Source organism: Primulina tabacum, chromosome 2, assembly GCF_025594145.1.
Source record: "Primulina tabacum isolate GXHZ01 chromosome 2, ASM2559414v2, whole genome shotgun sequence".
NCBI classification, from domain to species: Eukaryota; Viridiplantae; Streptophyta; class Magnoliopsida; order Lamiales; family Gesneriaceae; genus Primulina; species Primulina tabacum.
In genome coordinates this window covers 23,415,737-23,441,562 of record NC_134551.1, presented here as the reverse complement: position 1 = coordinate 23,441,562, position 25,826 = coordinate 23,415,737, and positions in this window count along the sequence as shown.

The window sequence follows — 25,826 nt, the reverse complement described above, 5'->3', positions numbered from 1 at the left end:
CCTGATAGTGGTGGGATCGCCACGGGCACATTGCACGATGTCACAAGGTAGTGTATTGGCGATAGGACCACAGTCCATGACGGTTAGGTCAGGACACTAGATGTTTGGTTATATCGACTTGGATAGAACTGGAGTCTTTTCTATTACTGTTGGTCGATATAGAATACCGACATCTTTATATCTGGGTGTTATGGTTATATCGACGTGGATAGAACTGGAGTCTTTTCTATTACTGTTGGTCGACATAGGAATACCACATCTGGAAACCGGGATCCCTAGACTAGGATTGAGTCTGGTCTTAAATGTGGAGTCATGAGTCTAATTGACAGTTTATATTGAGTTACATTGATTATGTTCCTGAATATGATACATGATGAATTATGTTCCTGATGATTGTACATGTTTAGAATAGGATTTATTCTTGATATGAATTTATATTCTGCTTTGAATACATGTTAGACATATCTGTTATATGCTTTTATATTGTTTTATGATTGCATGTATACATGATTTATACTGAGAATGTAATTCTCACGGGAGTTATCCGCCTGTTGTCTTGTTTGTATGTGTGCATGGCAACAGGTGGGATAGGATCAGGGTCAAGAAGAGAACGAGGCTGGACTAGATAGCGTGGAGATCCGGGCTTCGAAGCAACTTAGGATTCAGCACTGATATATAGTTGAACCTAGTTGAATTCTTGTAGATAATACAAGAATTCAACTAGGTTCAACTATATATCAGTGCTGAATCCTAAGTTGCTTCAAATTATGTTTATGTTTAGTATGTAATCTGAATTGAATTACATTACGTTTCCGCTTTGTATTTTAAAAAAAAAATTTAGACCCTGTTTATTATATAATTGTTTGAATTATTCCTAAAGACGATTAAGGAATGAATTAGCGTCCGGGTCCCCACAACAGGTGGTATCAGAGCATTAGGTTCCAGAACAGTAGGTTCTAGAACTGTAGGTTCTTGAGATTGAGATAGAAGAGAGTGAGCGGGGTAGATTGAGTTTTCTTTCCTGCATGTGATTGGTAGCATGTGATTTACTTATAATGTGGAATGACATTGTGTATGCTAGCATGATATTTTGTTTACTGCTTTTAAATACATGTTACCTGGATACCTGAGTTGATTTGGTAATATGTCTGATTTGAAAATAAATCAGAACCAATTCTTGATCAGAAGGTAAGCTGATCAGGAAGGGACTGAGATTGATTTATCTCATGTGGTACTAAACCTTGTGGTAATTAGATTGTAGAACCCGTAAATCAGTAGACGTATAAGCCATGCATAATTCTAGATTTTTAAATTTAATTGACTTCATTGCATGATTATTTTAAAATCATTTCTTTGAAGTTAATTATTTTATTATTTCAGTTCAGTAGTTTGATTTTTAGCATTTCAGTTATTTCAGTGAGGCCGGACCGGAGTTGGAGTTTTGAGATAGAATTTAAGATTCGAGAAATATTTCTAGAAGTTAATTTAGCTAGCAAGTAAGTTCATTTAAGTTAGAAAGGGAGGTTTGAGGATTTAATTTAATTATTTGAGGTGATTAAGAAATGAACTCATTTAAGTTATTAAATTAAGGGGTTAGCTCACTAAATTATTTAAAGGATTAGTATGGCTTTCAAGGATTATTAGTTGACTAGATAACCAGCACTTCCCACTCATTTTATTAGCATGATTTCGGCCCCTTGGATTTATTAAGCAATTCATTTCCAACTCATCAACTTTGACCAATTCTTTGCATGTAATTAGTAGGATAATTCTAGGATTTTTGGGAGCACAATTTAATTAAATAAATGGACATATCCTAGACTAGAAAATAAGCAAAAATCGGCCATCACCATTCTAGAAACACCCAACATAGATTTGATATCAAACCATAATTCAAAATTCAAAATGGGAAGACTTGGTCTTGATATGATCCTTATATCTTGCATCATCCTCCTCACCCCTCATAACCACTCCATCACACTCCCTCCCCACCAAAATCAGACCCCTTTTCAGTAGAAAAATCGTGAGCCATAGCTAGGGAGAAAGGAAGAAAAATCGAGGGCAAGAAACAAGAGAAGCGCTCCACCTCCTCCGTGCCGCGTCGTCGTCGTTTCGTTCGTTTCTTTCGAAAAAAAACCAGGCATGTCTAGATTTCTTTCAAACCTCAATCAAGTCATATTATCAATTATTTTTCAGTATATGATCATGTTTTATCAAGCAAAAACCGAGATACATGTCAAAACATTTTGAAACAACACATTCAGAATTTTTGATATTCCTTGGCAAGCTTCACGTTTTTCTTGGTTTGTGAGTTTCAGGTGATTGGTTCGACTCCAGGCTCCCAAGGCGACTCCTAGACACGTAATAGGATGTATTAGGACCATGTTGGCCCATTCATTCAGCCCCCATGCTTGCTGGAAAACCGAAATGACAGCAAGTTTCCCATAGGCGCAGATTGGTGTTCGAAATTTCAGTTTTTATGTCAAGGGGTTGGATCTGATCTTGGCTGCCCTAAGGGCTCTTAGCCATGGTTGGACCACTTCCCTAGCATGTCTAAGACGTGACTAAGTCGCCCTTTTGGTGGCTTGGTCCATGGCTCATCGCTTTTTATATAATCAACAAGAACAGCCCCTTTCCCCATTCGGCTTCTTCATTGGTTCAGCATATGGTTTCGGTTTTTGGTTGCTTGGTATGGATCTTGGTTGGCCTATGGCCCATAGCCACGGTTCATACCATGCCCCTATATGTCTAGATTGTGCCATGGTCAATCAAATGGCCACTGGAACTACGTAAGACATCGATCTAAGAAAAACACTACACACGCATGCACGTTGGCTCTCGGTTGGACCCTTCGGTTGAGTTATGGTGTGATGCGGATTGTGGCTGGCCTACGGCCCTTAGCCATGGTTCAAATCATTCCTTGGGATGTTGTTAAGAGTCTCTGATCGGTGGTTCACGCCCCAATGGTCGGTAGTCTCGAAAACAACACAAGTTACACGGGTGTGCAGCTGCTGGAAATTTACAACAAGTTGCTGTGTCGTTCAGAGGCTCGTTCGAGTCCTCGGTCAGCTTTTAGCCCATGGCCTTGGACTGGACAGTGCCTCATTGAGTTGGTAAGGTCATGTTTTTTACCGTTTGTCATTCGGATCATTTTTGAGGTCGTACGAGAATTTACGGTGCAATGTGCTAAATTGACTCTCGAAAGAGCGTTTCGTGTTTTGGCCTCAATTCCACCTAGATTTCGACCCTATCATTTTAGGAGCATTATTTTATGATTTTTCAGCAGTATTTTAATCATGACTATACGTCGGTTCGGTGTCGGTTCAGGTTGGCTCGGAGTCATGATTAAATGCGAAATCATTAGGCATCATAGTCGCATCTTTTGAATGTAAATTGCGTAGTTGGTCATGTTTAAGCTATTACATATTTTTCATGGCACAGTTAGGTTGCAGCGAGCCTGGGGACGATCCAATCCAATCCAGTTGGTAAAATTACATGATTTTTTATTACGTCAGTTAATTATATTACGTGCATGAAAACAGAAAATGATTATTTTTGAGATTTATGCGATATGGCTTGTGGTTCATTCAATATGTGGGAGTGTTATTTTATACGGTCGCCAGTGACCGATCAGTTCAGTATGGTACCACCCGGTCGCCAGTGACCGGCCAGCTCAGTTCAGTTTCAGCCTCTCCGGTAGCCAGTTACCGATCAGTTCAGCTTAGTGCAGTGGCCACAGGCGTAAAACATAATCTCGACAGAAAATTTTACCAGTTATTTCAGTACAGGCTCCAAGGAGCAAACATTTTTACTGTGATTATCAGTTCAGTTATGCACGTATTATAATTGCTCAGTACAGATTATTTTCAGCATGCCTCATGACATGATATTTTATCCCATGCATATTTTACTTCAGATTTTACTCGTTACCTGCGATATATGCATGCTGAGTCTTTAGGCTCACTAGACTTTATTGTTGTAGGTACTGATGAGGCCAGGGCCGAGGGCGGGGACCAGTGAGCCAGCTTGGGTCGGCAGTAGTGGCACCCGAGGACCTCAGAGCAGCAGTAGTTATTTTATCCCGCAAACATTTTTTATCAGTCGTTGGATAATTTTTAAATTGTGATTTTTGGCAAACTTTATTTTCTTCCGTTGCAATATTTTGAAATATTGAACTTGATTCACCAGTGATTTTATGAATGAGGCCATTTAAGTTCTTTTAAAAAGAAAATTTTTAATTTTCCGCAAATTTTCAAGAAGGAGTTTTAGGCCCTTTACATAGATATACCTCCAAGAAGAATTCGAGTATTGGGTAGTACTTCGACGGATCAGATGGATGAGACAGAAACTCTGATGGAAACACAGATGAAGAGGTTTCAATCGTTTCAACCGCCGATTCTGAAGGGTAATGAGACGTCAGTGGAGTGTGAGAATTGGTTAGATGATATAGAGATACTGTTTGATTCATTGATTACCCAAATGAACAGAGAATTAAACTGGTGCCCAATCAGTTACACGAGGTCGCTAGGAGTTGGTGGATTACAACCAAAAGAGTATTAGAACAACGGGGTACGGTGATTACGTTGGAAGTCTTTAAAGCTGAATTTTATCGAAGATTCTTCTCAAGATCGTACCGAGAGGACAAGAGAGCAGAGTTTGAGAATTTGAGACAAGGTCAACTGAATATTGAAGAATATGTTGCTAAATTCTCTACTTTACTGCGTTTTGTTCCTCAGATAGCTGGGAATGATGAAGCTGTAACTGAGCAGTTCATCAAAGGATTGAATTCAGAGATAGTTGCATTGATAAATATGCAGTGACCTTACCATTTTGCTGATACTTTGAATAAAGCAAAAAGGGCTGAGGCGAGTCTGATTAGACAACAAGAAAGGTTGTGTGCAATGCAACCCCAGACACAACAATTCCCTCTCCGATTGGATAGTGGCAGTACGAGTGGGAAGCAAGATTTGCTGAAAGCTCGAAAGAAACAATTCAAGAAGTTAGGGAGCAGTTCAACTAGCTCCAGTGGTTCTAGCCCGAGTTACACCGGAGTTTATTGTAGAACCTGTGGAGGAAGGCATCCCACAGAACAATGCCGAGGTGTACTGGGTAGTTGTCATGTTTGTCGACAACCAGGAGACTTTGGTAAAGTATGTCCACAAAAAGGTTCCCGAAGATTTCAGGGAGCAGAATCATCTGGTGGTAGTGATCGAGGAACAGACCCAGGACACACGTGATAATATAGTGGCAGGTAATAATCTTTTATGATTATGTTGCATATGTATTGATATATACTAATGCATTCCCTACGATTATCTTTGACTGAGTTGTATTGATATATGTTGTACCTGCTGGGTTTGTATTACTGTAGTATTGATCTTTGTACCTTTTGGAGAGAGGAATTGATATCAGTGAATTCTGTGATATATTGTGTACTACAGTAAAAAGAGAATGAGATTGAATTAGATTGTACTGTACTTGTGTTATCTGATTCAGACTACATTATTGATATCAATATGCTAACAAGTACAGAACTATTATAGATTCTTGACAGGAGATGATAAGATTCGGACCTGAAATAGCCGATGAATGAATGATATACGGTAAGGATTCTCGATTTTGAATTTCTTGATATCCGTATTATGTATGATTCGATGATTATAGAAAAGAATGGAGTAATTCCTTAGGTATTCAGTTGATTACTGAAGTTGAGCCTATCTGGGAATTATTTGTCAGTAGCAGGAGAGTTGCTATAGTCGTTCCAGATGAAATTCCGGATTTGTCTTATATCAGGGAGAGCGACTTCAGCCTTGATCTGATATCAGATATGGATTTTATTTTAGACTTCTGTACAGAATGATCTTGATTGAATTGAGAGAATTGAAATGTCAGTTAGAAGATTTACTGCCTGAAGAGTTAGAGTTACATCTGATTATGTGTTTCTCTGGGAAATACTTCAGTTCGGTGTATGGGTTGATAAATCCTATGTTCCGAAGTGTTCTGATGACCTTATGCTCGTTTTATCTATGATATTTTGATATATTCGCAGCGTATGATTGATTGAATCGAACAGTTGAAATCTGTATTGAATATTCTGGGAACCAAGATTGTTGTATACAGAATTGTTCGGCTATGAATCCAGATTGCAACAGATTGTATTCAGAGTCTGTGATATCTGAAGATAGTATACTGATTAATTGTAGCATAGTTGAGACAGTGATCAGTGGCTGAAAACGATATTGATAATGGCAGAACTTCAGAACGTTCAAGCCGGCTCAGAGCTGATGTTAAAAAATTACAGCAGTTCCGAAGTTTGAGCAGATTGTTCAGAACTCGGTTTCGATAATCAGAACAGGGTGTCGATCAGAATATCAGGTAGGTGATACTGTATTGTATGTGAATAACCGAATTGGTTGTGCCAAATATTTCGAATCTGAAATGACAGATATGGTCAGAAGCGCACAGTAGTCGATTCAGTATTCTTTCTGGTAGCAGAAAAGGGAAAAACTGGAGATTGGTTATATCGATTATCGATTCTTGAATAGAAATGGGAGTACATTTTTATAGATTTCATAATGAAACCACCGAAATCTTTTCAAGATTGTGATGCGATGTGATTGTTATTAATAGATTGCGTGAATTTGCATATATTATTTGTACATGAAGACTTACGGATATGACCAGTCGATGGAGATTTATGTCAGAAAAGAGGATAGATTGTACTGAATGCCAAAGTTGATTATATCAGACTGTGATTTTCGTTTGATTTTGTACTTTTGGCAGAGTATACAATAAACTCTTTCACTTATCGTCTATAGATCGACAGATAGTTTGAGTAACTATCCTGATACTGGAGGATATCCAGGAACTGTAGTGCTGGATTTTAGCACTAGTTGATACGAGGTGTTGTCACTTTGTGAATGATTGTACAATAATAGCTATCAGATAAGTATTGAAATAGCTTCAGTCCAGGTATTGTACAGTGAGAACGGTAGATTTCCTTCGTATGAGAATAATATCTCCGAGATACCTGAGATTGGATCGGATAGGATCAGATATATGATAAAGAAAATGAATCTAATTTAGAAGAAAATAAAGACAGCTCAGAATAAATAGATTGAATATATCAACGTCGGATGATGACTGTTGATATTTGAAGCTGGAAGATTGAATATAACCTTGATTGGAATTATCAGAGTTGATAGGAGATGTTAATGTTGATTTGTTATGAGCTGTTGATGGGTATATACGGATGTTGTATAGCCAGTATTGTAAGACTAATTCTGTTAGAGCTATTTCGAGTGGTATTATGAGACTATACTTCTTGAATGATTATTCCAGAGTAAAATCAGAGATTCGTGAAAGAAAGATATTTCCGAATGAAGAATATTCCGCTGTTGGAAGTACAGTACAATCATCAGGGCAACGAAGAGGCTACCTGGAAGACTGAGCCTGATATGAGGTGTAGCGATGTTCAGAGTTATTACACTGAAAGGAGTTATGACTGATTCTATTATACATTTCTTTCTTTATCTGATTTGATTGTCTGTGATTTCGGGGACGAAATCATATCTAAGGGGGGGAGAAATGTAATGCCCGAGATTTAATTGCAGTAATAAGACGTTGATTAATTGACAGAATTGAGGTTATAGGAACTCAAATGAAGAAGCAGGGCATCGTTACATTATAAGCCAAGAGGTTGGACCGAACATCTCAAGATGTTGGACCGAACATCTCACGCCCGAGCGCTAGAAAAGAATCGCCCGAGCGCCAATGCACCATGAGATTGGACAGAATGTTTGTCGCCCGAGCGGTAGAATATTACCGCCCGAGCGCCAGGTGATGATCGGCTGAGTATCTCGACAGAGACTGCCGCGCCCGAGCGGTAAGTTTTAACTGCCCGAGCGTCGAACAAGCTCACGGGCGGAAATTCATGACCGCCCGAGCGCGAGACGTGTTGCTTGAAGAATCATGCCACGTTTCTATACATGCATGGGATATATATAACAAGCTTCTCTCCTCAACCTTCTGAAGAAAGAAAGAAACGGAGGGCCAAGATAGGGTTAAAGTCCTTCGAAAGTGTTTAATTCGATTTGTGAGAAATCCGCCCGTCTGATTTTGAATCCGACTTCAGTACTGTGTTCCTATCGACGCAGGCTTCTACAGGACGTAAGTTTTGTTACGTTTAGATATGATTTGAAATTATGATATTGTCAGAATTGAATAAGGAATCATATATGGTGTTTCTGATACAGTAGACATCGTATAATTGAAGTCAGATTAAAGAACAGACAATTTCTGTAATTGTTATGATTTTCGGAATCGATTTGACTGAGATTCGATATCAGATTTGTATTATCATTGAAATTATGAGTTATACCGGTATTGATTATGAGTTCTGGTATTATTTCTGAGATGTTGGGATTTACGGGGTTATCGAGACTGTATTGTTATGTCGTCGAAACCTCAGTAGATTGATATTGATCAGATTTACGATTGACTGAGATTGTATTGTTGTACTGTATGTCGATTGACATTGATCAGATAGTATGTTGATTTGAGTATTGATCAGAACAGGTTCTGAATTGAGTTACATATTGATATTGTGTCTGTTCGGTATTGTTATTACCAGATTGAGAATGGACAGAGTTGAATTCAGGACTTCGTCTTCGTCAGAGCGAGAAGATAAATGTATAAATTAATGTTGAGTTGAGATTGCACAACTCGAGTGAGGTTTGACTCGAGTTTCCCTAAATCACATACTTTACCTTATTGTATTGATTTGATTGACGTACTTGTTCTCTTGATTTATAGATAGCAGGTATTAGACGAGTAATCTTGTGACAGAAGTGCCTGATAGTGGTGGGATCGCCACGGGCACATTGCACGATGTCACAAGATAGTGTATTGGCGATAGGACCACAGTCCATGACGGTTAGGTCAGGACACTAGATGTTTGGTTATATCGACTTGGATAGAACTGGAGTCTTTTCTATTACTGTTGGTCGATATAGGAATACCGACATCTTTATATCTGGGTGTTATGGTTATATCGACGTGGATAGAACTGGAGTCTTTTCTATTACTGTTGGTCGACATAGGAATACCACATCTGGAAACCGGGATCCCTAGACTAGGATTGAGTCTGGTCTTAAATGTGGAGTCATGAGTCTAATTGACAGTTTATATTGAGTTACATTGATTATGTTCCTGAATATGATACATGATGAATTATGTTCCTGATGATTGTACATGTTTAGAATAGGATTTATTCTTGATATGGATTTATATTCTGCTTTGAATACATGTTAGATATATCTGTTATATGCTTTTATATTGTTTTATGATTGCATGTATACATGATTTATACTGAGAATGTAATTCTCACGGGAGTTATCCGCCTGTTGTCTTGTTTGTATGTGTGCATGGCAACAGGTGGGATAGGATCAGGGTCAAGAAGAGAACGAGGCTGGACTAGATAGCGTGGAGATCCGGGCTTCGAAGCAACTTAGGATTCAGCACTGATATATAGTTGAACCTAGTTGGATTCTTGTAGATAATACAAGAATTCAACTAGGTTCAACTATATATCAGTGCTGAATCCTAAGTTGCTTCGAATTATGTTTATGTTTAGTATGTAATCTGAATTGAATTACATTACGTTTCTGCTTTGTATTTTAAAAAAAAAAATTTTGACCCTGTTTATTATATAATTGTTTGAATTATTCCTAAAGACGATTAAGGAATGAATTAGAGTCCGGGTCCCCACAACAGGTGGTATCAGAGCATTAGGTTCCAGAATAGTAGGTTCTAGAACTGTAGGTTCTTGAAATTGAGATAGAAGAGAGTGAGCGGGGTAGATTGAGTTTTCTTTCCTGCATGTGATTGGTAGCATGTGATTTACTTATAATGTGGAATGACATTGTGTATGCTAGCATGATATTTTGTTTACTGCTTTTAAATACATGTTACCTGGATACCTGAGTTGATTTGGTAATATGTCTGATTTGAAAATAAATCAGAACCAATTCTTGATCAGAAGGTAAGCTGATCAGGAAGGGACTGAGATTGATTTATCTCATGTGGTACTAAACCTTGTGGTAATTAGATTGTAGAACCCGTAAATCAGTAGACGTATAAGCCATGCATAATTCTAGATTTTTAAATTTAATTGACTTCATTGCATGATTATTTTAAAATCATTTCTTTGAAGTTAATTATTTTATTATTTCAGTTCAGTAGTTTGATTTTTAGCATTTCAGTTATTTCAGTGAGGCCGGACCGGAGTTGGAGTTTTGAGATAGAATTTAAGATTCGAGAAATATTTCCAGAAGTTAATTTAGCTAGAAAGTAAGTTCATTTAAGTTAGAAAGGGAGGTTTGAGGATTTAATTTAATTATTTGAGGTGATTAAGAAATGAACTCATTTAAGTTATTAAATTAAGGGGTTAGCTCACTAAATTATTTAAAGGATTAGTAAGGCTTTCAAGGATTATTAGTTGACTAGATAACCAAAACTTCCCACTCATTTTATTAGCAAGATTTCGGCCCCTTGGATTTATTAAGCAATTCATTTCCAACTCATCAACTTTGACCAATTCTTTGCATGTAATTAGTAGGATAATTCTAGGATTTTTGGGAGCACAATTTAATTAAATAAATGGACATATCCTAGACTAGAAAATAAGCAAAAATCGGCCATCACCATTCTAGAAACACCCAACATAGATTTGATATCAAACCATAATTCAAAATTCAAAATGGGAAGACTTGGTCTTGATATGATCCTTATATCTTGCATCATCCTCCTCACCCCTCATAACCACTCCATCACACTCCCTCCCCACCAAAATCAGACCCCTTTTCAGTAGAAAAATCGTGAGCCATAGCTAGGGAGAAAGGAAGAAAAATCGAGGGCAAGAAACAAGAGAAGCGCTCCACCTCCTCCGTGCCGCGTCGTCGTCGTTTCGTTCGTTTTCTTTCGAAAAGAAACCAGGCATGTCTAGATTTCTTTCAAACCTCAATCAAGTCATATTATCAATTATTTTTCAGTATATGATCATGTTTTATCAAGCAAAAACCGAGATACATGTCAAAACATTTTGAAACAACACATGCAGAATTTTTGATATTCCTTGGCAAGCTTCACGTTTTTCTTGGTTTGTGAGTTTCAGGTGATTGGTTCGACTCCAGGCTCCCAAGGCGACTCCTAGACACGTAATAGGATGCATTAGGACCATGTTGGCCCATTCATTCAGCCCCCATACTTGCTGGAAAACCGAAATGACAGCAAGTTTCCCATAGGCGCAGATTGGTGTTCGAAATTTCAGTTTTTATGTCAAGGGGTTGGATCTGATCTTGGCTGCCCTAAGGGCTCTTAGCCATGGTTGGACCACTTCCCTAGCATTTCTAAGACGTGACTAAGTCACCCTTTTGGTGGCTTGGTCCATGGCTCATCGGTTTTTAAATAATCAACAAGAACAGCCCCTTTCCCCATTCGGCTTCTTCATTGGTTCAGCATATGGTTTCGGTTTTTGGTTGCTTGGTATGGATCTTGTTTGGCCTATGGCCCATAGCCACGGTTCATACCATGCCCCTATATGTCTAGATCGTGCCATGGTCAATCAAATGGCCACTGGAACTACGCAAGACATCGATCTAAGAAAAACACTACACACGCATGCACGTTGGCTCTCGGTTGGACCCTTCGGTTGAGTTATGGTGTGATGCGGATTGTGGCTTGCCTAGGGCCCTTAGCCATGGTTCAAATCATTCCTTGGGATGTTGTTAAGAGTCTCTGATCAGTGGTTCACGCCCCAATGGTCGGTAGTCTCGAAAACAACACAAGTTACACGGGTGTGCAGCTGCTGGAAATTTACAACAAGTTGCTGTGTCGTTCAGAGGCTCGTTCGAGTCCTCGGTCAGCTTTTAGCCCATGGCCTTGGACTGGACAGTGCCTCATTGAGTTGGTAAGGTCATGTTTTTGACCGTTTGTCATTCGGATCATTTTTGAGGTCGTACGAGAATTTACGGTGCAATGTGCCAAATTGACTCTCGAAAGAGCGTTTCGTGTTTTGGCCTCAATTCCACCTAGATTTCGACCCTATCATTTTAGGAGCATTATTTTATGATTTTTCAGCGTATTTTAATCATGACTATACGTCGGTTCAGGTGTCGGTTCAGGTTGGCTCGGAGTCATGATTAAATGCGAAATCATTAGGCATCATAGTCGCATCTTTTGAATGTAAATTGCGTAGTTGGTCATGTTTAAGCTATTACATATTTTCCATGGCACAGTTAGGTTGCAGCGAGCCTGGGGACGATCCAATCCAATCCAGTTGGTAAAATTACAGGATTTTTTATTACGTCAGTTAATTATATTACGTGCATGAAAACAGAAAATGATTATTTTTGAGATTTATGCGATATGGCTTGTGGTTCATTCACTATGTGGGAGTGTTATTTTATACGGTCGCCAGTGACCGATCAGTTCAGTATGGTACCACCCGGTCGCCAGTGACTGCCCAGCTCAGTTCAGTTTCAGCCTCCCCGGTAGCCAGTTACCGATCAGTTCAGCTTAGTGCATTGGCCACAGGCGTAAAACATAATCTCGACAGAAAATTTTATCAGTTATTTCAGTACAGTCTCCAAGGAGCAAACATTTTTACTGTGATTATCAGTTCAGTTATGCACGTATTATAATTGCTCAGTACAGATTATTTTCAGCATGCCTCATGACATGATATTTTATCCCATGCATATTTTACTTCAGATTTTACTCGTTACCTACGATATATGCATGCTGAGTCTTTAGGCTCACTAGACTTTATTGTTGTAGGTACTGATGAGGCCAGGGCCGAGGGCGGGGACCAGTGAGCCAGCTTGGGTCGGCAGTAGTGGCACCCGAGGACCTCAGAGCAGCAGTTGTTATTTTATCCCGCAAACATTTTTTATCAGTCGTTGGATAATTTTTAAATTGAGATTTTTGGCTAACTTTATTTTCTTCCGTTGCAATATTTTGAAATATTGAACTTGATTCACCAGTGATTTTATGAATGAGGCCATTTAAGTTCTTTTAAAAAGAAAATTTTTAATTTTCCGTAAATTTTCAAGAAGGAGTTTTAGGCCCTTTACATAGATATACCTCCAAGAAGAATTCGAGTATTGGGTAGTACTTCGACGGATCAGATGGATGAGACAGAAACTCTGATGGAAACACAGATGAAGAGGTTTCAATCGTTTCAACCGCCGATTCTGAAGGGTAATGAGACGTCAGTGGAGTGTGAGAATTGGTTAGATGATATAGAGATACTGTTTGATTCATTGATTACCCAAATGAACAGAGAATTAAACTGGTGCCCATTCAGTTACACGAGGTCGCTAGGAGTTGGTGGATTACAACCAAAAGAGTATTAGAACAACGGGGTACGGTGATTACGTGGGAAGTCTTTAAATCTGAATTTTATCGAAGATTCTTCTCAAGATCGTACCGAGAGGACAAGAGAGCAGAGTTTGAGAATTTGAGACAAGGTCAACTGAATATTGAAGAATATGTTGCTAAATTCTCTACATTACTGCGTTTTGTTTCTCAGATAGCTGGGAATGATGAAGCTGTAACTGAGCAGTTCATCAAAGGATTGAATTCAGAGATAGTTGCATTGATAAATATGCAGTGACCTTACCATTTTGCTGATACTTTGAATAAAGCAAAAAGGGCTGAGGCGAGTCTGATTAGACAACAAGAAAGGTTGTGTGCAATGCAACCCCAGACTCAACAATTCCCTCTCCGATTGGATAGTGGTAGTACGAGTGGGAAGCAAGATTTGCTGAAAGCTCGAAAGAAAAAGTTCAAGAAGTTAGGGAGCAGTTCAACTAGCTCCAGTGGTTCTAGCCCGAGTTATACCGGAGTTTATTGTAGAACCTGTGGAGGAAGGCATCCCACAGAACAATGCCGAGGTGTACTGGGTAGTTGTCATGTTTGTCGACAACCAGGACACTTTGGTAAAGTATGTCCACAAAAAGGTTCCCGAAGATTTCAGGGAGCAGAATCATCTGGTGGTAGTGATCGAGGAACAGACCCAGGACACACGTGATAATATAGTGGCAGGTAATAATCTTTTATGATTATGTTGCATATGTATTGATATATACTAATGCATTCCCTACGATTATCTTTGACTGAGTTGTATTGATATATATTGTACCTGCTGGGTTTGTATTGACGTACTTGTTCTCTTGATTTATAGACAGCAGGTATTAGACGAGTAATCTTGTGACAGAAGTGCCTGATAGTGGTGGGATCGCCACGGGCACATTGCACGATGTCACAAGATAGTGTATTGGCGATAGGACCACAGTCCATGACGGTTAGGTCAGGACACTAAATGTTTGGTTATATCGACTTGGATAGAACTGGAGTCTTTTCTATTACTGTTGGTTGATATAGGAATACCGACATCTTTATATCTGGGTGTTATGGTTATATCGACGTGGATAGAACTGGAGTCTTTTCTATTACTGTTGGTCGATATAGGAATACCACATCTAGAAACCGAGATCCCTAGACTATGAGTCTGGTCTTAAATGTGGAGTCATGAGTCTAATTGACAGTTTCTATTGAGTTACATTCATTATGTTCCTGAATATGGTACATGATGAATTATGTTCCTGATGATGGTACATGTTTAGAATATGATTTATTCTTGATATGGATTTATATTCTGATTTGAATACATGTTAGACATATCTGTTATATGCTTTTATATTGTTTTATGATTGCATGTATACATGATTTATACTGAGAATGTAATTCTCACGGGAGTTATCCGGTTGTTGTCTTGTTTGTATGTGTGCATGGCAACAGGTGGGATAGGATCAGGGTCAAGAAGAGAACGAGGCTGGACTAGATAGCGTGGAGATCAGGGCTTCGAAGCAACTTAGGATTCAGCACTGATATATAGTTGAACCTAGTTGAATTCTTGTAGATAATACAAGATTTATATGTTTATGTTTAGTATGTAATCTGAATTGAATTACATTACGTTTCCGCTTTGTATTTTAAAAAAAAAATTTAGACCCTGTTTATTATATAATTGTTTGAATTATTCCTAAAGACGATTAAGGAATGAATTAGCGTCCGGGTCCCCACAGACATTTTACAGAAACTAGGCCCAAGTATTTGTTCTTGTCTCTAAGATAAGGGTTTTATCCGAATAATGGGATAAAGATTGTTCGGCGTTGTAGGAGTAGACCTAATTTACAATCATGAGCATGTCAGGCTGTGCACTAGTGGGCTCGAGTTGACCTGATGAAACTAGTGATGAAATATATATCCTAGGCAGAAGTACGAAACAAAGCCATTGATATGATATTTAATGTGGTATTTAATAAAGTATTTAATGAGGTATTTAATGTAAGAATGGTTGGATGTTGGACTGTACCAGATTTCAGGGTTCTACAACTGAGGGAATCATTACTTTTCTCCTATAAATAGTTAGATTTATGCATTAGTTCATTTATTTACTTCATATTACATTCTGTATGCACTTATATATGTGAATTTTCTCTCTTTTGTGAGCCAAATAGTGACTTGAACGTCGGAATAGCCACAACAAAATATTCTCATTCACAAGTTTCGTGTTTTGAGTGTGTGCAGGAATTGATGCAGGAATCCAACCCAAGGAGCACAACCCTTCAGCTTGGCTGCTATTCGGATACATCGTTGAGAGATCGGTCATTTCGCTTCCAGCTATTTCCGCCAAGAAACGAAGGCTACTAGATCGGGAATTTAGCATTGACTCTACCCATATTTCTCGAGAATCATTGTTGGTGTCGTGTGACGACACATGTCTTAAAATACTACTACTTTAATATTCGGTGAAAAATTTAAAATTTTCTTATTAAATAATTTGTTATAAATGTAACTCGTAAAATAAATCACGATCACCACTCGTACTAAAAATAAAGTTAATAATAGACCTCCATCATTTGAAAACCATAACAAAAAATCCAAGTTAAAAACATCTACCATAATTTGAGAAAGTCTAACATAGTATAAAAATTCAGCATAATAGTCACCAAAACTAAGGTATAAAATTAGAGAAAATAGTTTTGAACGTGCTACAAGGTCCTCGAGTTTGCATTGTCGCTGGCCCGAACCTGCTCACTGGTCACCACCTCCAGTCTCCTCAACTACATCATCTGTATCGATCAAGTCTAGTGAGTCTAATAACTCAATATGCATAAGCTGTAAATAACAAGTAATACATAATAAAAATTCATGCAATTTGCACATAGCTCGTACATAGCATAATATAAGCATAAATATGTATAGCACGACTTTCATGCAGAAACAATTTCATATAATCATATTTTCATACTCGTCATAATAATCGTAATCATAAATCATTTTGAGCAAGTGACCCATAATATAAATCGTTTGATCAAAATAAACCACAGAACCGGGCCGGCAGGGATCTCCACAACCCTTGGAATATGTATCCGCTCCCTAACATAACATAATTCCTCCGAAGAGGTTGGAGAGGTCTCAGGACACGTTCTCCGGGTTCCAAACTCGTAAAATAATTTGTTCACAGGACAAATATCTTACCTCAAAAATATTTTTTTTGCATGTCATACATTCTTACAAATGTCGTGCACCCCGTTAGATCGTCCTCGGACTTGCTGCCCTAGCATATAAAAATTTATACCCAAAACAGCCCATAAAGTGCATTCAGACACGTACGACTGTCGAATTAAATAGAACCACATAGGTCTTACCAATTGACTCGAGACTCGAACCATACGTAAAACACATCTAAGCTACTGCCCAAGGCCCTAGACCAACCTCGAACCATGCCTGAATCTTGTACCATGCACAACGAATCGAATAGACACAAGGTGCCCAAGGAGTGACGCTATGACACTTATACGTTCCGTACGACTTCCTATCGATTCTAACTCGAACCAAGCCCAAACCAAGCCCCAGACTTGAAAATTAGACACCACATAAGACTCTGGTCCAGATCGTTCCAGCCCATACATACGCACAGCCCATTAAACAACACACAACAACAACCCTAAGTCGCGCACAAGCCCTACATGAGCAAACTGATGTTCACGACTCCAGCAGCTATTTACACCCAACCGGACCCTAACCAACACATACCAGACATACCCCAGGACTATAAGACCCTGCATAGACCCTGTTCCAGCCTACACCACCAGCCCGTCACCCAAACCCATGATCGCCCCTATGCGTGCGGCTATGAGAGTTTCATCTCCTGCTGCACCAACATCGTCTTGCCCCATCATGGGCCACCTAACGACATCTAAATACGTCCCATAACATGACCATATGTAGAAAAAAGCCCTAGGTTCTGTCCAACGACGCCTACGATCGAAAACTCGAGAAAAACTTTGAAGTTAATGCATAATATAGATCGAAACGAGTTTTAATCAAATTATAGCATACATATACTCAAACCAACAAGTTTTCATGAATAATTTATATCAAAATACAGTAAATAACATGATTGATGTATAAAAGAAAGGTTTAGACATGCCTTTGCGTTAAAACGCATGAAATATAGACAAACAAACGCGAGGAAGAACGGAGGCCGAACGGAGACGGCTTGCTATGTTTAATGGCTTGAAAAGTGGCTAAATTTATCAAGGATTGTAGTGTGATTGTTGGATTAAGTTGTTGTTGGAAGAAAATTAAAAACAAGCCTAGCCCTTGCCATGGAAAAATTGGCCAAGAATTTTCTTTTGGTGCGTCTTTGTGTGTGTTGCGTGTCATGCGTAGTGATATAGGGTGGACTCCTTTTTGCATATGAGTAAGATAATGACTAGATATTTAGTTTAATTAAATCACAATTTAAAATTACTAATTAAGCCTTTACAATTTAAATTACTAATTAACCCTCCAACTTTTGAAATTAAGAGTCCTACAAATTTTAGGTTCTATCTATAATTAAATACTACCTAATTTAATTAATTATGTCATAAAAATGATTATTAAAATATTGTATTTCGAGTGGAATTATTTAAATATCTTATTTTTGGATTTGGCTAATTGAAATGCTTAACATACTTTTATTTCACTCGATAAATTAAATCTAGCTCTTAAATGCTAAAATTCATAGATCCTTTAATTTACAAAATTTCTTGGCTTAAAATAAAAAAATATAACTTAAATTTTTAACATCTTACTCGTCTCCGGTCTCCTTTCACGGTTCAGTATCGAACATTCGTCTGAAAATTAAGAACTCATGAAAACATCTTAAATATAATAAAATTGCATAATAAAATAGATATATATACACTAAAAATAATTTAACACATAACATGCATCAACTATATTATTAAATAAATAAATAAATTATATCAATCATGCATGGGTTTACGTGTACTAGTTTTTGGGCACTACAGTTTCTCCCCCCTTAAATAAGTTTCGTCTTTGAAATTAAGGCTTCCCGAACAGCTCTGGGTAGCGACTCCTCATGTCGGCTTCGGTCTCCCAAGTAGCCTCCTCATCTGAATGATTCAGCCACTTGACCTTGACCAACTTGGTAACTTTCTCTCCTGTCGGTCTAAAATTTGAATAGGCTTCTCCTCGTATGACAGGTTCGGTGATAAATATAGCGGTTCAAAGCTCAGTACATGTGAAGGATTAGCCATGTACTTCCTTACCATATAAACGTGGAATACATTGTGTAAACCTGCCAGATTCGACGGCAGTGCTACTCGATAGGCTAGTGTTCCCACATTCTCGAGAACCTCGAATGGTCCTATGAATCTCGGACTCAACTTGCCCTTCTTCTCGAATCTCATAACACTCTTCATAGGTGTTATTTTTACAAAGACGTGGTCTCCTACGACAATTTCAAGGTCCCTTTTTCTCTTGTCAGGGAAGCTTTTTTGACGACTCTGAGCAGTCTTCATCTTATCTCAAATTTTGATTACTATATCAACAGTTTTCTAAACAATCTCTGGACCAAGTTCTAACTTTTCGCCGACCTCATCCCACTGAATAGGTGGTCTGCACTTCCTTCCATATAATCCCTTGTAAGGGGCCATACCTATAGAAGACTGAAAACTGTTCTTATAGGTGAACTCCACTAGAGGTAACTTGGATTCTCAATTCTCATGGAAATCGATCACACATGTACGCAGTAGATCTTCTAAAATCTCTATCACCCTCTCGGACTGGCCATCTGTATGAGGATGGAATGCTGTACTGAATAGCAATTTCGTCGCCATTGCGGAATGCAAACTCTTTCAAAAGGATGGCGTGAACCTCGGGTCTCTGTCAGATACGATGGTAACTGGGATCCTGTGCAATCTGAATATCTCCCGGATGTAAAGCTCCGTATATTGCATCATAGAAAAGGTCGTCTTTACCGGCAAGAGGTGCGCCGACTGGGTAAGACGATCAACGATTACCCATATGGCATTAGATCCTCTGAATGACCTCGAAAAACTGACTACAAAATCCATGGTAATATTATCCTATTTCCACTCGGGGATAAGAAGAGTTTTGAGCATCTCTGCTGGTCTTTGATGCTCTGATTTTACCTACTGGCAAGTTAGACATTCAGGTATGAAGCATCGAATGTCTCGTTTCATTCCTGGCCTTCAATATTGCAGCTGCAAGTCTTTATACATCTTGGTGCCTCCTGGATGAATGGAATATGGTGTTGTACGTGCTTCTGACAAAATGTCTCCTCTAATGGACTCATCTCTAGGTACCCAAATCCTTCCTCTATACCTTACAATCCCATCGTTTACTGTATAAAGCTTACAACCTTTAGATTCATCTCTCGATCGCCATTTCCACAATTGCTCATCAAATGTCTGTCCACTACGAATCTGGTCTATCAAAGTGGACTGCACCGTCAAGGTGGATAATGTAACGTCTACTCATTTTAAAAGTGCGGATTATTTTTAAAAGCTCGCATTCTCAAAATAACATTTAAAATAATCGTATTTTAACTGACAATAAAAATAGCGTAGTTTAAAATAACCAACATTATCCAAGGTCAAACGTAAACATGTACGAGTAAAATCGTAATATCATCAACGTATAAAAATGTTTAGCTCCTCCCAAAACTCATAAATCAAATGCGGAAAAACATGCGGTCCTCGGGTCATGTCACCGCACCAGGGCTGCCTGCTCAAAGTTCAGAGCCTCCAGTCCCCTCATCATCAAGCTCACCTGCATCACACACGCCTAGTGAGTCTAAAGACTCAACACACCTATACCAGGAATAACAAGTACATATACATGGCAAACAGCAGTGAAAAATATCATACTCAGCATATCTTTCATGAACATAAAAGTATAACGTAAACGTGTCGTATAAAATCATATCCTGTCAAATCATGTCATCTAGTGTCATCATATACGTATATATTTTCTTTTTAATTGTATTCAGTTCATTAGTTGTGACTTTCATATCAGCTCTATTGATGGATCCATCTACGTATAACCACGGTACCGGCCGGTGGGGACATCAGCGACAACATTACCTGTACACTGAGCCTTGGCCTCAGCTCATCATATCTCATGTCATCGTATACATATACATCGTTAGTAACAACCGATTCCCATCCTTTAAAAATAACATCATATTCACCAGTTAATAAAACATGTATATACGTAACTTTTCCTTTAAACCAAGCATGCGACGTATTTATCGTAATTGCGTAAAAATCGTAAACATGATGCATAAAAATTTAAAATATCATAAATTTGTGCTCATGGCACTGTCTGGAACAAAATCTCACCCCGGGTGCAAAATGACCATTTTGCCATAAGAAACCCGAAAATTATCGTTTCACTCCTGGACCTCTAAAATTGACCCCAAGCTTATCAAACTCCTTAAAATAGTCCCAAAACATTTTTAAAAGTGACCCTAGACGTAACCTTGAGCCAAATTCGGAACTTAACCGATTCGTTTTAAAACTTGGACCGGGGTCCCGGTTTTAACCTGAATCGCACCGAAACTCAACCAAATTTCTCCCAACTTCTTACCATACCTTAAAAACACTTAAAAGGCTCTAAAAACCTCAAGACCATACCACTAAGTTCTTCGAACAACCCTTGGATAGCTTCTGGATTTTTACACAACTCAAGAACAAACCCTCACTCCCTCAACTTGAGAATTCTCGCCCCTAGCTCTCACCTATGCGAATTGACCACGAGCCAACCCATCTAGGACCAAGAATTACCTCTACGGAACTCACTAGAACCATGGCTACAGCCCCATGCTCATCACAGCTCCCCCACGAATGCTAGACCCCAAGGCTCACACATACGGCCACCTCGACTCAACGCCACCAGCGGTCCTAAAAGCGTGTCCAACAGCTTGCGTCCCCCTCTAAATCATGACTCAGACCCAACAGGGCCTGGTCCATGGCCTAGAACGGTCCTTCACGCCACCGGCTCACTAAACGACTCGATCTACCCTAAAAAACGTGACCCCTCCTCACAGCTCACCGATCGAAATTCTTATCACGAGCAAACTTTGGTTCCAGCATACTATACCTTCCTCCTCGACGCTTATGGCCCTTCAGGGCCCTCATCAGCAGCACTTTACACAAAGAAATAAACGTGAGATGAAGAAAGGTGATATATGCATGGACCGAAACAATTGAGCCATGGAAACTTGGTTCTGCACATATCGAACGAAACATACATATACATCACACATATCAACATAAAATGCATGAATGATGTAGAAATAATGATACAATGCATGCCTGATAATTATTCTAGGACAAACAATCGAGGAACCAATGGCGAGGAGAGGAGCTCTGATGCAAACGTGGTTGGTCAAGCACCAAAGAAGGCATGGGAGTCGTTGGAGTTGCCCGAAGGACCTATAACGAGGGGCCGTAGCAAGAAGTTTAAAGAAGCACTTCAAGGATTCATGGTGAACAACCAAGGAAGTTCAATAAATGGGGTGTCTAAATTAGAGGAACTTGAGGAACATGGACACAATGATGGAAGTGTTTGGAATGTAATTCAAGTGCTAAAAGACCATGAGGATGAAAGAGGATCGGTTACGGTGACCGGAAGCGCAACGGAAGTTTAAAAATCGAATTTTTCAAGAAAATTTTCGGCCACCTCATGATATTGTGTAGCAAATACAATAAAACACCTAAAATCATACATAGGGTGTTTTGAGAAAATCGTTACCTATCAACCTCTTGAGGTTGATGATGGCTCCAACTTTGTTGTCAAACAACAAAGCTCTTAGAATGAGATGGCAATCTACAAGCTCTCCTCCTTTCCTTCAAGAATTAGGCCCACCACCAACTTTGTAGATCCACCTCACACTTGCACTAGAAAATGTAAGGCTTTTTCAAAGAGAAATGACTTGTTTCTCCAACTATTGAAGAACACAAGAGGAGAGAAAAATTAAGGAAAAGCTCCTCAATATTTTCGGCCAACACATGTGAATGAGAGGGGGAAGACTTGTCTTGGGTGTAGAAAAAGGTGTTGCAAAAAGTTGCATGCCATACCAATTTTTTAATCAAAAGTATTCCCCAACCTTTCACCTCCCAAGCATGCATATCAAGTGGGCTTGTAACAATTACAAGGCCCATGGACTTTTATTTAAATGTCCCAAACATATTTGAGCTCATTTATAGTTTACTTGATTTTACTCAAGCCCACTAGTTAAATATTTATTTTAATTTGGGCTCTACAAGGCCCAATGTTATTTAATTAATTCAACACTTGAATTAATTTAATTATTTGGACTCTACTAGGCCCACTAGTGTTTTATTAATTCAACACTTGAATTAATTTAATTTAGTCCATAACAATGTTTATGAAAATCACAATTTTCAAATACATTATTTACTTGGCCTATTTTTAATTTAGGAATACATTCATAAATTAAAAAATTACATTTCTTTCATAGAAGTCATACTTCTATTTTTCTCAACGCTTATATACTCATTTATAAGCCGTTCAACACATTGAACTATTTTTATTTCTCAACGGGATCTAGAAAGCTAGTACTTGTGTGGCCCTCAATGGTTCATTGATACAACTAGCCGTGGGTTCACATCTCCATGTGATTCGGACTAAACATGTCCTTATATGAGCATACCCCAATTGCTTCATTCTTACTTATCAACTCCTTGATAACAAGAACGTTAGAACTCAAGTCTGATAGTATCCAACCAATCATGTTAAACGCCTAGCAGTATCGCTTACATGATTCCCTAAGTATCAAATGATAGTGCCTGCAAGAACCATTCAATTATGGTTAGCGTACAGTACGGTCCCTTCAACTCATATATCCCGACCGATTCGACAACCATTGGTTTATCGAGAGTTGTCAATGAATCGATACTATGTGTCATGTCGTAGTTGCATCGATGGTGTAATCTATGAAACCCCTTTCATAATTACCACCATACTCTGATCAGAGATTTCAACCTACATACACATGATAACACATAGGATATCCATACCCGAAGGTAAGCGGTGAATCCCCGACTACAATGCATCGATTCCTATATGTTTCGACAGAACACCCAACCTTGCCACCTAATGACCCCATGAGAGTCGGTAAACAAGTCAAAGTGTAATTCTAGCACATAGAGTCTCAATGTTGTCCCGGGTCATAAGGACTAATGGTGTACAAACATAAACTATGACTTTTTCACTCGATAAGTGAGAACCACTTGAAAGTCCTTTTATGGAGGGTTGTTCAGTGCACTCTACAAGGAGCACCTATCTGCATGCTCGGACATCACAATGTCCCCTACCAATGAAACATGGTACTCACATCGCAGATACTAGTCTCGAACTTGAGCGGCCTATATCCTTCTTAGCGGCGGCTGAATCGACTAGGAACTGTTTAGAATATACAGTATTCCAAATTTGAGTTTCATGATACTCATCATATGAGCATCTCATATTCTTTCTACTATTTGTATATTCAAGGACTTTATCTATGCAACTAGCATGGGTATACAGATAAAGAAGTGCCAAAATGACAAATTCAAATATTATTAAAATAAAGACTGTTCATACATAGAGTTTAATCATGAACCCTCGGCCAACACTTGGCTCGACGGGCACCTACTCTAACAATCTCCCACTTGCACTAGAGCCAACTACCCATATGCTTCAAACCCATCGATTCGCGATGCTTCTCGAACAATGGTCCAGGTAAAGGCTTAGTTAGTGGATCAGCAACATTATCTGCGGAGCCGACTTTGTCAATCGTGACATCTCCTCTCTCCACGATCTCTCTGAGGATGTGGTACTTTCTCAATACGTGTTTGGACTTCTGATGAGACCTCGGCTCCTTTGCTTGAGCAATGGCTCCCGTGTTGTCACAAAACACCGGGACAGGAGCAACTCCATTAGGAATGACGCCCAACTCTTGGACGAAATTCCTTATCTAAACAGCCTCCTTTGCTGCAGCTGATACAGCAATATATTCTGCCTCAGTGGTGGAATCCGGTGTACTGTCTAGCTTGGAACTCTTCCAAGAGACAGCTGCACCATTGAGCATGAATATGAATCCAGAGGTTGAATTCGAGTCATCGATATCGCTTTGGAAGCTAGAGTCGGTATAGCCTTCCAATTTCAGTTCTCCACCCCCATAGACCAAGAACAATTTATTGGTCCTTCTCAAATACTTGAGGATGTCTTTCACAGCTTTCCAATGTGGAAGACCGGGGTTTGATTGATATCTACTCACTACACTTAGTGCGAAAGCCACGTCAGGACGCGTAGATATCATCCCATACATGATGCTACCAATCACAGATGCATAAGGAATGCTGGTCATCGCCGCTATCTCTGCATCGGTCTTTGGAGACATAGACTTGGATAGGGACACGCCATGACACATTGGTAGATGTCCTCTCTTGGACTCATCCATCGAGAACCGCTTCACGATGGTATCAATGTATTTGGACTGGGTGAGACCAAGCAATCTTTTTGATCTATCTCTATAGATCTGTATTCCCAATACAAAAGATGCTTCACCCAAGTCCTGCATCGAGAACTTACTCGCTAACCATATCTTCGTTGATTGCAACATTCCTACATCATTCCCAATGAGTAGAATGTCATCAACATACAACACCAGGAATGTCACAGCACTTCCACTGACCTTCTTATACACACAGGGTTCCTCACGATTCTTAGCAAAACCAAACTCTTTGATTGTACTATCGAATCTGAGGTTCCAACTCCTAGATGCCATCTTTAGACCATAAATAGATATTTGAAGTTTGCATACCTTATGCTCACTTCCGATAGATGTAAACCCTTCGGGTTTAGACATGTAAATCTCTTCCTTAATATCCCCATTAAGAAAGGCTGTCTTAACATCCATCTGCCATATCTCATAGTCATACCATGCAGCTATGGCCAGCAAAATCCTTATGGACTTGAACATTGCAACTGGAGAAAAGGTTTCCTCAAAGTCAACTCCTTGTCTTTGAGTATATCCTTTTGCCACCAATCGCGCCTTGAAGGTCAATGCCTTCCCATCCGCCCCAAGTTTCCTCTTGTAAATCCATTTACACCCTATGGGAACAATTCCCTCAGGTGGATCCACGAGATTCCACACTTGGTTCGAATTCATGGAATTCATCTTAGATTCCATCGCTTCAAGCCACTTGGATGAATCGGCATCAGATAATGCTTCCTTGAAGGTCCTTGGATCACATCCATGGTTAGGCTCATCATGGCCCTCTTCAAGAAGCAGACCATACCTCATAGGTGGTCTCGAGACTCTCTCGGATCTTCTAGGAGCTTGTATCTCCTCTCTTGGCTCTTCGGGT